The 14,866-nt window shown below is 43.7% G+C and overlaps 1 long non-coding RNA gene across 1 annotated transcript; it reads left to right on the top strand.

Annotated features, from left to right (window-relative positions):
• Nucleotides 1-565: 565 nt before the first annotated feature.
• LOC139302560 (uncharacterized) lies at nt 566-2,408 on the top strand. Its single transcript, XR_011598909.1, has 3 exons — nt 566-603; nt 970-1,133; nt 1,470-2,408. It is a non-coding gene; the product is annotated as an uncharacterized lncRNA (long non-coding RNA).
• The last annotated feature ends 12,458 nt before the right edge of the window (nt 2,409-14,866 follow it).

Below are 14,866 nucleotides of genomic sequence, written 5' to 3'. Positions count from 1 at the left end.
TGATTGATTAAACGGGAACATTGATAAACATTACTGTAAATGTGTCAGACCCAGTTTGATTATTTGGCTTTTTAGCTGCTTCTATCTATTTATTTACATTTAACTTTTATGGGGGGGGGGGGGGGGGGGGTTCTTTTTTGTTCTTTATGGTGTTTTAGTTTGTAACATCCATCATGACGTTATAATAATTTCATATTTTTTGATTTCTTGTGATTTTTTTGAGTTTCATTTAATGTCTGAAAGGTTTGATTTCTGTCCAGTGAAAACCAAATTTGTCCAGGTTGTGTGACTTTGACATATTTACTGTATCAGTGATCCTCCGATCTTCAAAATGTTGTTGTTTTTGTTTTTTACTCATTTTCATCTTCTGTTTTATATAATAATTGATCCGTTTTAAAGCCAAATTGATCAATTAAAGACACCAGATGACTGAGTGTAAACCAGGCTGGAAGTCCTGGATATACGTGGTTTTCAGAGGACCTGATACCTGTGATCAGGTGTGTTCAGGTGAACAGGAAGTGAAACAGGCTGTGGTTCAGCTGCATTCCCTCTGTCTGACGACAAATCTGATCTCACCTGTTGATGATCAGCAGCATCACTCAGGTGAGTCACACCTGTCGGCTCGTTTCACTGTAAACATTTAACTGTTAAACATTTACCTTTAAAACATTTACCTTTAAAACATTTAACTTTAAAACATTTAACTGTAAAACATTTAACTGTAAAACATTTAACTGTAAAACATTTACCTTTAAAACATTTAACTGTAAAACATTTAACTGTAAAACATTTAACTGTAAAACATTGATCTTTAAAACATTTAACTTCAAAACATTTAACTGTAAAACATTTTTAAACACACTCTTTTTTACACTCTGCTTCAGTGACTTTATCTGTTTTTTGAGCATTGATTTGGTTTTTCAGAGTCTAACAGCAGTTTCATTATTTATTTGCTCTGTTTTCGCTCAGTGAGTCTCGTCTCCTGTTTGTCTAAAGATACAAACAAAGAGACAACGAGAGATAAGAATAGAAACAGAGACGAGGAAACAGGTTGAACAGAGAGAAACTCTGAGACTCAGGAACGACAGGAATGAAGAGGAGGAAGAAGAAGACAGACCTCATTCTGCAGCTGGGTGTGTGTGTTATTATATTTCAAACAAATAAAAATAAATCTCTTTTCTTTACTTCATGTATTTTCTGTCTGTGGATCAATCAAACTTCACCTTTCATACAGATCGATTGATCAGCTGATAATTAGACAGAGCAAATGTAAACAAATAATAATGCAACATAAATAAAAAAGATAAACTAATAAAACGGAATCAGAAATCTTAAACTCTGCATGGATCAAAACTGCTTCTGTGAACTGACCCTTCGATGAGCTTTGATGATCTGACTGCAGCTCATCTTTGTTTCAATGGGCCTCAGCTTCATATTCCTTGTCTGTTTAACTAATTCATTCTCTTCAGAAATAAAACTAGTGGCGACACTTCGTCTGTCAGAGAGGGTGTAAAAGAGAGGAGCTCTCACTCTGACGTCACTAAACTGCTCCGACAGGAACTCCCGTCCTCCGTGCAGCTCTGCAGGGAACCAGACCGGCAGCTTTCTGAGCCACTTCCATCTGGACTCTTTTCTTTCTCTAGACGTTCTGTGGATTCACTCAAGTAAAGGGAGTCTTCTTCTGCTTTTAGAGTTACTGAACAAACTCTGCTGGAAAATGTTCTTCATCCACCAGCTTGAACGTGGATGTGAGGAATCGCCTGAACCTGAGTAAAAAGAGAGTCTCACTTTGAGCTCTTCCCCACAGGGAGGCGCTGCAGACAAGTGCTGTTGATGTAATGCTGTGTCTCTGCTGTTTGTCCCGTTGGTTATAGGACTATGGTTAGACTGACGTTTAGGTTCAGTTTAGAGTTTAGAGTCCAGAATGGATCATATAGTTATGTTGTTTAAATAAAGCGTCGGCCCAAGAGGATTTATCACTAATGAAAACATCAGTACAGATGTTTCTCACATAAAACATTACAAAAAAGACAAAAATGACATTACAAAATATTCCTTCCTAAATCACAACTCAAGTTTTTTTATGAAACAAACGTGTGTGTGTGTTTGTGGACATGTATTACTCATGTTGTGGGGACTCACCTTCCTTTTGGGCAAAATGCAAGTCCCCATAATGTAAATCAGTAAATGTTGGGGTAAAGACTTGGTTTAAGATTAGGGTAAGGTTAGGTTAAAATGGGGGGGATTAGGGTAAGTCTGCAGGTAATGTCCTCTGAAGTGATGGAAACAGGAATGTGTGTGTAGCTGTATAATCTTTAAATCCTTTAAATTTGCTGATTTCTGTCTGAATGTGATGATAAATATGTCGGAATAAAAAACTGCTAATTTTGAAACAACATTTGGTTAAATAAACATGCAATAAAAGTCAAACACTCCCTCCTCCTCCTCCTCCTCCTCCTCGTTCCTTCCTGTCAAAGAGCTGTTTCTTCTTTCCTCCCCTTCAGCCTGGAATCTGATTGGCTGAGAGCAGCATGGGACGTCCCTCCTCCTCCAGTTTACTCCAGTTTCACCTTTGACCTCCTCTGTATCAGTCTGGTTCCCTCTGCTGGTTTGATTCAGTTCAGAGCTGAAACGCCACACACACACACACACACACACACACACACACACACACACACACACACTGATAACATGTGAGGCAACACACACACACACACACACACACACACACTGATAACATGTGAGGCAATACACACACACACACACACACACACATACACACACACACACACACACACACACACACACACACACACACGTATGGAAGCACATTAGTGTCAAAACACTGACTGAGCTCAAAGCTAATTCAAGCTTACCTGTACTTTATTAGAGTATGTCTGTTTTCTAAGTTATACTTTATACTCAGTTCACATTTAAAATATTACATTTTCCATGTTACTAATTATAATTACTGGATTTGTTAGTCAGGTAGATTGAAGCAGGTGTTGTGTTTGTATGTGAGTTGTTCGAGGAGTCTGGGACACCTGGCTGCTGCTGCCATGGGCCTGCCTGACTCTCATCACTACAGTTATTATGTTTAGTCGTAGTTCTGTTACTATTAAAGCTGTTATTGCTATAATTAATCTCAGCTATTATTACAGCTGTAACTACTATTATCAGTCATATTTCCATTATTATTATAATTATAGCTGCTATTTCTACTGCTAGTGCTGCCATACATCTCTGCCTGTCTGTCTGTCCGTCTGTCCGTCTGTCTGTCGGTCTGTCTGTCGGTCTGTCTATCTGTGTCTCTACGTCTATCTCTCTCTCTGTCTCTTTCTGTCTGTCTATCTGTGTCTCCCCCTCTCTCTTTCTCCCTCCCTCTCTATGTCTCTCTCTCTCTCCCTCTCTCTCCCACCTACAGTCTGGTTCTGCTCGAGGTTTCTGCCTCTTAAAAGGAAGTTTTTCCTCTCCTCTGTCGCCAAAGTGCTTCTCATGGTGGGAACTGTTGGGTCTCTGTAATAACATTATAGAGAGTTAGAGAGTCGGTCTGGACCTGCTCTATTTGTAAAGTGTCATGAGATGACTTTTGTTGTGATTTGGTGCTATATAAATAAAATTGAATTGAATTGAATTGAAAATTGAGTAATGAACCATTGCACTGCCCACATACACAATATAATCACATTTTAACAATTTTATATTCTTATTCTTATATGAAAATTAGCCGTGAAAACGTTTTTACGATTGGGGGGTTTAAAACTTGGTAAGTAAAATACGACAAAGTACACAATGCACATTAGTTCACATTTTCTTTTGCTGATTTTCAGGAAATTTGGTTAAAATTTTGATGGAAACCTGCAGGTTGATCAACATTAAAGTTTGCTTTGAGTATTTTTGTCACTAATGAGCTTCCATACACTCAGAGAACTACCCACAGAGACATGACTGTACAAACATTACACACACACACTCCTGCAGCGGTGTGTCAGTAGTTTTCTGTTCGTCTCTCAGGTAAGTTGTTGCTTCTTCTTCTTCTTCTTCTTCTTTTTCTGTTTGTTTGCAGCCGCATTAAATCTGGTTATTAAGCACGTCTTCATGTGTCTGCAGCTGCACAGATGAATCATGGGAAACTTTTCCAGCTGCTGTTTGTTAACGTGGCGAAGAGATGAAGCTGCAGACACATTTGTGTTCGTGTGACTCAGAAAGAGACGAGTCCGTTGGTTTATTAAGAGTTAGTTTATAAAACAGTTTTTAATGATTAACATGTTAAACTGTGTTACTGGGTGACAAGTTGCTTCATCTGTTCATCACTGAGCATGTTTTCTTTAAAGTAACGTCACGTTATTAATATATCTATACAAGCAGAGAGAACCAGTGGGACATCTCATTTATATCTGAAGACCACAAACTATATTTTAACAGCCGTGAACTGTTCTGTAATAGTATGTTGAGTGATTATCATTTTTATTTCTTTCTTGTATTTTGGTTCCTGGCAGCTTTATACTTTATTAAATTGACAAAATGAGAAGTCAGATGTCCCGCAGAGTTCATGCTGAATAAAAGACAAAAAGTGAAGTTAAGAAAGTTTAAAAGTCTATAATGAGCTTCATTCACATCATGTCAGTTACAGTCGGTGTGTTGTTTGTCTGCAGTGGTGGAAAGTAACTAACTCAGGTACTGTACTTATGAGGTACTTGTACTTAACTTGAGTATTTCCATGTTAAGCTACTTTATACTTCTACTGCACTACATTTATCTGACGGCTAAAGTGACTTTATAATGATGTCGCGTCTCAAGTCACTGCAGACGATTTGTTAAATATATTAACGTTAAAGAGTCAGGTGCTTCAGGTGCTTCAGGTGTTTCAGGTGTTTCTGGTGTTTCAGGGGCTTCAGGTGTTTCAGGTGTTTCAGGTGCTTCAGGTGTTTCAGGTGTTTCAGGTGCTTCAGGTGTTTCAGGTGTTTCTGGTGTTTCGGGGCTTCAGGTGTTTCAGGTGTTTCAGGTGCTTCAGGTGTTTCAGGTGTTTCAGGTGCTTCAGGTGCTTCAGGTGTTTCTGGTGTTTCAGGGGCTTCAGGTGTTTCAGGTGTTTCAGGTGCTTCAGGTGTTTCAGGTGTTTCAGATGGTTCAGGTGCTTCAGGTGTTTCAGGTCCTTCAGGTGCTTCAAGTGTTTCTGGTGTTTCAGGTGCTTCAGGTGTTTCAGGTCCTTCAGGTGCTTCAGGTGTTTCAGGTGCTTCAGGTGTTTCAGGTGCCTCAGGTGTTTCAGGTGTTTCAGGTGCTTCAGGTGTTTCAGGTGCTTCAGGTGTTTCAGATGTTTCAGGTGTTTCAGGTGCTTCAGGTGCTTCAGGTGTTTCAGGTGCTTCAGGTGTTTCAGGTGTTTTAGGTGTTTCAGGTGCTTCAGGTGTTTCAGGTGCCTCAGATGTTTCAGGTGTTTCAGGTGCTTCAGGTGTTCAGATGTTTCAGGTGCTTCAGGTGTTTCAGGTGTTTCAGATGTTTCAGGTGCTTCAGGTGTTTCAGGTGTTTCAGGTGCTTCAGGTGTTTCAGGTGTTTCAGATGTTTCAGGTGCTTCAGGTGCCTCGGGTGTTTCAGGCGCTTCAGGTGTTTCAGGTGTTTCAGATGTTTCAGGTGCTTCAGGTGCCTCCGGTGTTTGAGGTGTTTCAGGTGCTTCAGGTGCCTCAGGTGTTTCAGATGTTTCAGGTGCCTCAGGTGTTTCGGTGTTTCAGGTGCTTCAGGTGTTTCAGGTGTTTCAGATGTTTCAGGTGTTTCAGATGTTTCAGGTGCTTCAGGTGCCTCAGGTGTTTCAGGTGTTTCAGGTGTTTCAGATGTTTCAGGTGCTTCAGGTGTTTCAGGTGTTTCAGGTGCTTAAGGTGTTTCAGGTGTTTCAGATGTTTCAGGTGCTTCAGGTGCCTCAGGTGTTTCAGGTGCTTCAGGTGTTTCAGGTGTTTCAGATGTTTCAGGTGCTTCAGGTGCCTCCGGTGTTTCAGGTGCTTCAGGTGCCTCAGGTGTTTCAGATGTTTCAGGTGCTTCAGGTGTTTCGGTGTTTCAGGTGCTTCAGGTGTTTCAGGTGCTTCAGGTGTTTCAGGTGTTTCAGATGTTTCAGATGTTTCAGGTGTTTCAGGTGCTTCAGGTGTTTCAGGTGCCTCAGGTGTTTCAGGTGCTTCAGGTGTTTCAGGTGCCTCAGGTGTTTCAGGTGCTTCAGGTGTTTCAGGTGCCTCAGGTGCCTCAGGTGTTTCAGGTGCCTCAGGTGTTTCAGGTGTTTTTATTTCTGTTCTTAATCCTGCTGTTTTTCACAAGTGTCCATTCTGTGATCTCTGCGAGACTGTTTTCCATGTTTTTACTGAGTGTCAGAGACTCACGGAGTTCTTCACTCTTCTGACGTTGGTTTTTAGTCTCTTTGGTGTGAAGTTTTCTCAGAGTGTTTTTATTATGGGAGCTGGCTACAGAAAAATAAACAGAGAGAAGTGGCAGCTCCTAAACTTCCTCTCAGGAGAAGCAAAGATGGCCATATATGTGAGCAGGAAGAACCGGGGGGAGAACCGGGAGGGACAGGAGGCCAGGTCAGTCTGGCTCTGTAACATCAGGGCCAGACTGTGGCTCCAATTCGACTGTGGACGAATTGCATTTTGCACGTTTTTACTGGATAACTTATTTTTAAATACATAACAAAGAACTGCACAAATGAGCACTTTATTGAATTGTCTGTAAATATGAGAAGTATGTCAATGAAGTGTTTTTGTAAAAATCAAAATCTCTCTCTCTCTGTCTGTCTCTCTCTGTCTGTCTCTCTCTGTCTCTCTCTCTGTGTCTCTCTGTCTCTCTGTCTCTCTCTCTGTGTCTCTCTGTCTCTCTCTCTCTGTCTGTCTCTCTCTCTGTCTCTGCCCCCCCCCCCCCCAGACATGTTATCCTTGGCCGGCCTCTCGCTCCGTCTTGGGGCATCTTGTTGCCAAGGAAGCAGGCGCTCCATGGCAACCATCGTCTCTGGCAACAAGACGTCCAAGTGAGTCAGTCCACATTCCAGTTTGTCCCAGTCTCCCCAGTCGGACCAGACAGGATGGGACCTGGGGTTAAACAAGTTTGAGCTTTGAGAACTGATCCTGGGTCTGTGTGTGAGCAGGTTGGTGAGGGAGAGGCTGAAGAAGGAGGTGGAGAAGATGAGGAGTCAGTTCTCAGGGTTCAGACCAGGTCTGGTGGTCTTACAGGTGAGGACATACATTCAGTGGTTAGTGAAACTGGTCTGAACCTGCTGTGTTTACTGCAGCTGCTCGTCTTCTCAGGAACTCTGATAACAAACCTTTAACCCTCCAAACCAAAACCTGAACCGGTCAGACCGCCCTGAACCTGCAGAGTCAACTTCCTGTCTGAGGACGTGATGACATCACAACAGTCAGATCAACAGAGACAGACGAGTTCAGTCTGTCTGTTGTAAAGATTTGACCCTCCATACTTACCGTAGTTGTGATTATTGTCAGAGTGCCTTCATCTTCATCATCACTACAGTCACCTGTGGACAAACACCACGAGGCTCCGCCCACGCTCAGTCAGGAGGCTTAACGAGCGGCCTCGTTAGAGCTGTGACATCACAGAGCGTGTGTGTGTGTGTGTGTGTGTGTGTGGGAGGACAGGGCTCATATGTGGTCTGAAGGTGTTGAACTGTGTTTCAGGTGGGAGACAGAGACGACTCCAACCTCTACATCAGCACCAAACTGAAGGCAGCAGCCGAGGTGAGAAACAAACCAGAGAACAGGAGGAGCTGTGAATGTTTGTGTGTTGTGTGTGTATCACAGCCTTCTTATTATTACTATTATTATTATCAATATTATTATTAAAACTCATCAGTGAGCCTCACTGTGTCACTGGGTTCCTTCATCACCATGAACACACACACTGTAGTTTATCTGGACTCAGTCCCACACACACCGTCCTGCTGCCACAAACACTCACTAGAGCTCCACATGTGGATTCATCCGCCGCTGAAAATAGTCCCCAACAGATGCATTATTTCCTCCTGTTAGTTTGATGAAAACTACAGCGAGCAGCTGTTTGAGGGAATGACTGAGCCTTTTAAACATGAAACTACATATTTGTGAGGTCTTTGATTTATGTACAGACCAACCAGTTGGTCCTCATCCTTCAATCAGATTAAACATGAATAAATAATAAGATACTGTTGGTGGTCGTACTGGGTATTTGTTCCCCTTCAACCACAAGAGGCAGCAATGAGCTCACTTCGTATTTAAAAAGAAACCAAGACGAGTCAAACATGAGAGCTTTGTTTCATCAGAAGTGTTTTTACAAGAGAAAAGTCTGGATGTGGAGTTAATGCGATGGACAGAGGCTGATGGTCATATATAGTTGATATAATGTTGATATAACATTGATGTAACGTTGATATAATGTTGATATAACATTGATGTAACGTTGATATAATGTTGATATAACGTTGATATAATGTTGATATAACATTGACGTAACGTTGATATAATGTTGATATAACATTGATGTAACGTTGATATAATGTTGATATAACGTTGATATAATGTTGATTAGTGCAGCTTTGATAACACTTTCAGTTTCTCGTCTGCAGATTGGAATCGATGCGAAACACGTGAGGCTGCCGAACTCAGCGACGCAGGACGAGGTCTGTGATGAACCTGATGACCTCCAGCAGTGACGAAGGTGCAGCTCTGACTGTCTCCTGTTTCCTGTCGTCCTGCAGGTCCTGCGGAGCATCATGTCTGTTAACCAGAACCTGTCTGTCCACGGTCTGATCGTCCAGCTGCCTCTGGACTCTGTTAACCCCATCGACGCCGAGCTCGTCACCAACGCCGTCTCTCCAGAGAAAGACGTGGACGGGTGAGTCTTCACAGGAAGCCCGTCTTCTTCTCCTTCTTTTCATGTCCTTTTGTCCTGGAGAGTTTTTGATCTGCTGACCTGCTGCTTTAACAACACTGAGTAATCCTCTTATGTCAATTTCTATATATTATTGACATTTGTCTTTTCCACCACAGCACTTCTTCATTCTTCTTATTAAGACATACAGTATTTACAGTGTGTGTGTGTGTGTGTGTGTGTGTGTGTGTGTGTAGTCTGAGCTGTATTAATGCAGGGAAGTTGTCTCGAGGTGATCTGAACGACTGTTTCATCCCCTGCACCCCCAACGGCTGCATGGAGCTCATCAGGCAGACAGGTCACACACACACACACACACACACACACACACACACACACACACACACACACACACACTATTCAGAAATCACTCTCTTCTTCTCAGAGTTATAATTCAGTCAAATCTGAACACAGAGAAGAAATCTGAGAAGAACGAAGCTCCTTCTAACTGCAGAGTTTCCCTGAGAATCCTCCTGTTTTTAAGTTTCCTTCAGTCTCACAGTGATCAGTGATGGTTGTCTGTCCATCCATGAGGACACTGCAGACAGACGACAGACAGACAGGAGACAAACAGGAGACAGACAGGAGACAGACAGACAGGAGACAAACAGGAGACAGACAGGGTGTAGGTACACACATCCAGAAGCCCAGTCAGCTCCCAGCTAATTGAAGTTATCAGAGCAACATTTGGATGGAACAGAGATCTTCACAGACGGGGGACCAGGAGCTGGTTTAGGGACTCACTCTGTGATCGGGGAATGAGACACAGGTGAGCAGGATCGATGGGGAGTCCGAGGGCATCTGGTGGACAGGTGCAGGATGGCAACAAGGCTTCACAGAGATGCAGGACGTGGGACTGTCTGAGAGGGGGGGGCGGAGAGGCAGAAATAAACTGTGTTCATATGTGTTGATGTAACGTACACACAAATATCTCACCTGTGACTTCCTGTTCCTGTGCAGGTGTGTCTGTGGCGGGGAAACATGCGGTTGTGATTGGTCGCAGTAAGATCGTCGGAGCACCGATGCATGACCTGCTGCTGTGGAACCACGCCACAGTGACCACCTGTCACTCCAAGACACCAGACCTACCTGTCCAGGTGACGTCCCTCACCTCAACACTGATGATGCGTTTCCTGTGTGTCTGATGATGCGTTTCCTGTGTGTCTGATGATGCGTTTCCTGTCTGCAGGTGGGCCGGGCAGACATACTGGTGGTGGGGGCAGGGAGAGCCGAGATGGTGAGAGGAGAGTGGGTGAAGGAGGGAGCGGTGGTCATCGACTGTGGGATCAACCACATACCAGGTACGCACCGATACTACATCCGGTACTACATCTGACACTACATCTGGTACTACATCCAGTACTACAGCTGACACTACATCTGGTACTACATCCGGTACTACATCTGACACTACATCTGGTACTACATCCAGTACTACAGCTGACACTACATCTGGTACTACATCTGGTACTACAGCTGACACTACATCTGGTACTACATCCGGTACTACATCTGACACTACATCTGGTACTACATCCGGTACTACAGCTGACACTACATCTGGTACTACAGCTGGTACTACAGCTGGTACTACAGCTGACACTACATCTGGTACTACATCCGGTACTACATCTGACACTACATCTGGTACTACATCCGGTACTACAGCTGACACTACATCTGGTACTACATCCGGTACTACAGCTGACACTACATCTGGTACTACATCCGGTACTACATCTGACACTACATCTGGTACTACATCTGGTACTACAGCTGACACTACATCTGGTACTACATCCGGTACTACAGCTGACACTACATCTGGTACTACATCCGGTACTACATCTGACACTACATCTGGTACTACATCTGGTACTACAGCTGACACTACATCTGGTACTACATCCGGTACTACATCTGACACTACATCTGGTACTACATCTGGTACTACAGCTGACACTACATCTGGTACTACATCCGGTACTACAGCTGACACTACATCTGGTACTACATCCGGTACTACATCTGACACTACATCTGGTACTACATCCGGTACTACAGCTGACACTACATCCGGTACTACATCTGACACTACATCCGGAACTACATCCGGAACTACATCTGACACTACATCTGGTACTACATTTGATACTACATCTGGTACTACATCTGACACTACATCTGGTACTACATCTGGTACTACATCTGACACTACATCAGATACTACATCTGGTACTACATCTGGTACTACATCTGACACTACATCCGGTACTACATGTGACACTACATCCGGTACTACATCTGACACTACATCTGGTACTACATCCGGTACTACATCTGACACTACATCTGGTACTACATCTGATACTACATCTGGAACTACATCTGATTCTACATCTGGTACTACATCTGACACTACATCTGACACTACATCTGGTACTACATCTGGTACTACATCATACTGCAGTAACAGTGGAAATACAGTACACCTACTGACCAATCAGGGCCCTTATTGAATCTCATTGGTGCAGATGTGGAGGCGTGTGAAGTGTTTCATGTGTGTTTTTCTGAGGAGACGATTGGATGCAGTTTCTGTTTATTACATATATATATTAATATGTTTATGTTTAATAATATCTAATAAACAAAGTATAAACTCTGATATCTGATTTTTTATAAAGAAGTTTTTGTTCGTCTCTGACAGATGAGACGAAGGCGAGCGGGAAACGGGTCGTCGGAGACGTCCACTACGCCTCAGCCAATCAGAGAGCAGGATTTATCACACCTGTTCCCGGAGGGGTGGGGCCGATGACGGTGGCCATGCTCATGGAGGTACTTTATTTTATTGTATTTTTCGGTTTGCATGGTCATTATTATGTATATATGTACGTAGACGCATATTTAAATGGAATGAGTCGTCGTTTTACATCAGACTCTGTGGAGGTCACATGAGGAACCATCTGCGTTTCCTCATTAACAGTCAGTCAGGTTCTGCTGCAGTTTAATATGAGAACCGCTGGCAGTCATCCTTCAAACATCAGGAACATCTGTGACTCAGGGGGTTAATGGTTCTGGTGACGACGTGACGGTGGTTCTGTTTCAGAACACGGTGCAGAGCGCTCAGCGTCTCCTCCTGAAGAACCAGCTGAGAAGTTGAAACGCTGAGATCCTCCTCGTCCTTCATTTCAACACGTGAGCAAACATCAACTCACAGCTTCACTCTCCAGATATTACAGCGCTGAAGGAGGAAGAATAAACATCTTCAGCGGCACCTCTGTTTGTTCAGGGATCAGAGGCCGTCGTCATGGAAACATGGAGACGCACCGGCTGTTTCCTGCTGCGGCCTGAAGTCAACAGGAAGGGACCAAATATCTGATGAACGTACTGATTCGTTCTTAATGTTTAATGAGTTGCACAAATCATTTATATGATGTAGCGTAGTTTAATGTAAATAATCAAAATAATTAAAACTTATTTTACTTGAAGTTTCGTGTCTCTTCAGTCTGTTTGTGCTGCTGCAACATGTGAATGAATAAAGTTTGACTTCAAAGATAAACCGGTTTTTATTCAGACACAAGAAAAAGAATTAAGTAAAATAACAGCTAAGTAACAAAAGAAAAAAACAATAATTAATAAATGTAAGGAAATGAGTGACAGAATATATATACGTAATATTTATATACACGATCTGTGTTCATTGTGTGTTAACATGTAAAAGGTGCTAAATAAAGTTCAGGATTATTATTGTCACATTAAAAGGTTTCGTCTGATCGTCTTCATGCTGCTTTGAAGACGTCGACAGCTGACGAAGACTGACAGCGGTGTGACGTCGCCAGTCATTAGTCATTAATTAAGTTGATTGACGAGTTTGATTCCTGAAATAACTTTCAGAGAGTCTGAAGGTTCTCTGGGAGAAGCAGAAGTAAGAGATCAATAAACCTTCGGTCAGCTATTAAATACACAATTTTCTCCTTTCTTCTCTTTTCAAAAGAATCATATAAAACTGAAACACGAGTGAGTGGCAGGTGAGGAACACGTCATGTTTATTCTGAAACACAGCAGAATCACTTCACACAATGAAGAAGAAACGGACTTCATTAATACAATAATAAGTCACAACAAGCGATGACACAACAACAGAGCACCTTAAACTAAAAGTTAAACCAAGAGCTCATTTGAGTTTCATGCAAATATGTCTGATGTTCTGCGTCTAAAACAAGTTACTGATGATCTTCAGTTGTTCTTTCTGCTTCCTGGAACTCATTGATGAAGAGAGCCTGCAAGGCTCAACTCAGGACTAAACCGGTTCCCACTGATATCGATTCATCTGTTATTTTACCTTTCTTCTCTCAGCTGCTCAGATTAAAATTTAAACCGGGCAGCGTTCTTCCTCACGTCCCTCGTCATCAGGCGTGATCTCTGCAGCCCTGCGGTTCTCTGTGGACACAGTCTAACTCGCTCTGCTGTTCTCTGGTCAGCTGGTCCACGGCAGCGTTCACGGCGGCTCGGACCAGAGAGCGAGCCGTCTGAACCAGCTGCCGCTCGCTGTGGTCGAAGCCAAGGTGGAGGAGGTGGTTCTGGTTCACCGAGGAGGAACTACCTTCCCAACATTCCTCCTCCTCTTCATCCTCGTGAGTGACATCGTCAGGGGGAACCAGCTCGATCCGGATGGAGGGTCCGTTAGTTGATATCTGAAGGGACTCCGAGGCGTCCTGGGAGGATGTGGTTGAGGCTGGAAGCTGATCATCAGCGTCCGGAACGACTTTGGTGGAGTCACAGGAAACCTCGTCTTTCTCTGAAGATACAACTTCGATTAAATCTTTAACAGGAACATTGTTTGTGTCTGTTGGGCCTCCGCCAACTTTGCAGTCGGTTTGAATTGTTTCCGTAAAGTCCTCCTCGGTGACGTTGGTGTCACAAACCAGTTGCTCTTCTGTTGCCGTTTCGTCTGGACTCTCTGCTGCAGCGCGTTCCTCGTTCAGCTGGACGCTCATCTCAGCCGTCACGATCTCCAGACTCCCGACAGTCACATCGCTGTGGAGTTTGGTAGGTTCATCTACTTGAGCTACAGATGAACATGGAGGCTCCTCACACTTTGTCATGTCCTCCAGGTTTTCCAGAGGGACAGCAGACGATCTTTTCTTTCCTCCTTTGGTGAAAAAATGACGCAATTTATTCCGGAAGGTCATCGAGGGCTCGTCATCATCTTTCTCCTCGAAATCTCTCTTTTGTTCGTGAGTCTGTCGAAGGCCGGAAGAAGTCGAGAACCTTTTGAACATCGGCCACGTCCTCACGTTAAACCTACTCTTCCCTTCAGTGACCTTCTCAGAGTTTTCTTCTGTGTTTGAGTCATTTAGTGAAGCAGCGCCGGTCTCCTGCAGCGCCCCCTCTGGTGGAACAGAACTGTCACTTTGCTGCTTCTCCAAACGTTCCTTGACGTCCTTCTTTTGCTTCGTGTTACAAACAACAGCAGGTGAGAATCTTCTCCACCACCTGCGTCTGTTTAACTTCCTGTTTCTGAGGTCATCGTCCCCACCTGCAGCTCCACAGCGCCCCCTGGAGCTCTCCACGATTACTTCAGATGAAACTTCTGTGTCCATGTTGGCAGTTTCTGTCAGCTCAGCGGTGTCTCTCTCTGCAGAGTCTCCACCGCTGTTTTCTGTCTTGTCTTTGTTAGTCCGAGCCTCAGTCTGTCTGTCTTCCCCCACGCTCCTGGTCCTGGTTTTTCCCAGCAGCAGCCTCGGAGGACCCGTCAGCTTCCTCTTTAAAGTGACTCTCTCTGCTCGTTGGACGTCCTCTCCATCCTTCGTCGCCATGGTTCGTCTCCACCGTGAAGCTAAGTGGTTTTTATACTTCCTGGAGGCATTTCAGATCTTCTGTCCACAATCAGCCGCTGAAGAACCAGCTGCTGCTGTTATCACTGAGATGAAGCACCTGAGAACCTGCAGAGACAAAGAACCAGATGAAATACTGT

The sequence above is a fragment of the Enoplosus armatus genome, chromosome 19 (genome assembly GCF_043641665.1).
Source record: "Enoplosus armatus isolate fEnoArm2 chromosome 19, fEnoArm2.hap1, whole genome shotgun sequence".
NCBI classification, from domain to species: domain Eukaryota; kingdom Metazoa; phylum Chordata; class Actinopteri; order Centrarchiformes; family Enoplosidae; genus Enoplosus; species Enoplosus armatus.
The sequence above is the reverse complement of the archived record's forward strand: the minus strand, read 5'-3'. Positions and strand labels throughout refer to the sequence as shown.